The 2,525-nt window shown below is 47.0% G+C and overlaps 1 pseudogene; it reads right to left on the bottom strand.

Moving 5' to 3' along the window:
* Window positions 1–1,443: 1,443 nt before the first annotated feature.
* LOC102240509 lies at window positions 1,444–2,052 on the bottom strand (annotated as a pseudogene).
* Between the last annotated feature and the right edge of the window lie 473 nt (window positions 2,053–2,525).

The following is a 2,525-nucleotide window of genomic DNA, read 5'->3' on the forward strand; positions in this document are numbered from 1 at the left end:
GGGAAGGCGATGCCCCCCCATCACGCCTCTGCTGCTGCCACTGCTGGCCGTGAGGCTACCTGAGCCTTGGCCATCGCAGCCACTGAGGCTTGCTTGAGCCTCGCTCAGCCCTCATTGCCTGAGACTCAGGCCCTCAAAGTGGCAGTGGCCATCAGCAGCTTGCCAGAACCCTGGGCTGGCCCTAGACAAGTGACAGTGGCCATTGGCGGCTTGTCGGAGCCCTGGGCCGGCCCTGGGCAAGCAGCAGCAGCCATCAGGAGTACTCACAGCCGCCGCCACCATGTGTGGAGTACAGGCAGCCCTCTGCCAGGCCCCACCTCCCCCACTCCTGTCCCCACTGCCGCTTGCCCATGGCCAGCCCGGGGCAAGTGGCAATGGCCATCAGCAGTTGCCTGAGCCCGGGGCCGGCCCTGGGGAAGTGGCAGTGGCCATCGGGAACACTCACAGCTGTCGCTGCCATGTGGGGAGTACAGGCCACCCTCCACTGAGCCACACCTCCCCCGCCCCCGTCCCTGCTGCCTCTTGCCCAGCAGCCGCCATCACGTCCCCAATGCTGCAAATCCCCACCCCTGTCCCCGACGCTGCAAGTCCCTGCCTACCCGCTGTGCATGCAGCTTGCTGATTGGTTGTTACTGTGACGTTGTCCCAACCAATTTGCATATTACCATATTATTAGATAGATATTACCTATGCTGTACTTTACTGACTATTCTATAACTGACAATTTGTACTTCTCAATCCCTTCAGATCTAGCTTTAAATCATGGCTCTGCAATTTTCCAGCTGTGTGACCTTGTTTAAATTACTTAAACTCTCTGAGGTTCAATTTCACACAGGAACAACAAGGGAGGGAGGGAGAAAGTAAGACGGAAGGAAGGAACAATAGACACCTTCTACTTGCCGGGTTTGTTAAGACAATTACATGAGGTAGCACATGCGAATTGGTTAGCCACTTAGTAGGTATGCATTACTTGTTAGTTTTCTTGTACTTTCTACTTGGCAACCCTCCCAAAAGGGTTGAAAGGCTCTTAGAAACTAAATTCTGACCATATAACTGTAAAGTGTTTTAATAAAGAAATAAAAGGAAAGGTATCTAAAGAAAATGATGTAAATATACAGAGTTCTTTGATAATGAGACATTAAAAAGGTAGAAAGAAGATCATCTGGCCTGGCCAGTGTGACTTAGTTGCTTAGGTGTTGGCCCATGCACCAAAAGGTTTCTGGTTTGATTCTCAGTCAGGGCACATGCCTGGGTTGCAACTGGATCCCCAGGAGGGGGTGTGCAGAAGGCAAGGCAGCTGATTGATGTTTCACTCTCACATCAACGTTTCTCTCCCTCCCTCCTTCTCCCTTCCTCTCACTCTAAAAAAAGAAAACAACCATAAAATAACATTTTTAGCCTTTTAATTGCTTTTATTACTAAAAAAAAGCTTCATTTAAAAATTTATTTAACTTTCTGACTCTGTGCTTGTTGCCTTCAACACTTTCACAGCGATTTTCTGCTCCTCAATAAGGAAAGCAGGCTTGTTCCTGTCATGAACACATTTAGCACACATGGATCCACCGTATGCCCTGCTGACATGTTGTTTCATTTTAGACAATATCATTAGAACTTTAGGTCTCACAGCACGAACCTGTCCACAAAGTCAGCCTGAGTACATGCCACATGCAGATTTTGGTGCTTTCCCAAGCTTCTTGGTATAAAGGTAAACAATTCTCTTGCCAGGGTTTCGGGACAGCCTAGTTTTTTTTTGTTTTTGTTTTTTGTTGTTGTTGTTGTTTTGTTTTGTTTTTTAATCTCAGAGAGGGAGGGAGAGATAGGAACATCAATGATGAGAGAGAATCATTGATCGGCTGCCTCCTGCACACCCCCTATTGGGGATCGAGCTTGCAACCCAGGCATGTGCCCTTGACTGGAATCGAAGCTGGACCCTTCAGTCCACAGGCTGACCCTTTATCCATTGAGCTAAACTGGCTAGAGCTGGGACATCCTAGTTTTGTTAGAGGCTGTATTGTAGGACAGTCACCGACGGTATGTCAAATGCTGGACCATGATGAATGCTTGAAGTTACCATCCCTGGAAGAGCAATAAAAATATCTTTAAGTCCCCTCAAGCTTTGCCTGTCCTGGCACCACGCAAGTCACAGACACCACGAGGGGGAAAAATCTTTTAAAAAAGAAGAAGAATGGCATCTGACCAAGGATGAATATAAAATAGTAACATGGAACTGCCAAAATCCTATCAGGAAGGCCAGATCCTAAATGAACTAATTCTAGGAGTAAGAAAAATAGGCTTTTTTTTCAGTTTCATTTGCATCAAGAAGCAAATGAAGGAGGTCTTAAACCCTGCATGTTGGGGCATATAGTTTTTTAAAATTATTTATTGTTGGGGAGGAACCAAGATGGCGGCATAGGTTAATGCCGGAGTTTGCCTCCTCGAACAACCAATTCAAAAATACAACTAAAAGACGAAATGGACATCACCCAGAACCACAGGAAGGCTGGCTGAGGAGAGATTCTACAATT

Source organism: Myotis brandtii, unplaced genomic scaffold, assembly GCF_000412655.1.
Source record: "Myotis brandtii unplaced genomic scaffold, ASM41265v1 scaffold741, whole genome shotgun sequence".
NCBI classification, from domain to species: Eukaryota; Metazoa; Chordata; class Mammalia; order Chiroptera; family Vespertilionidae; genus Myotis; species Myotis brandtii.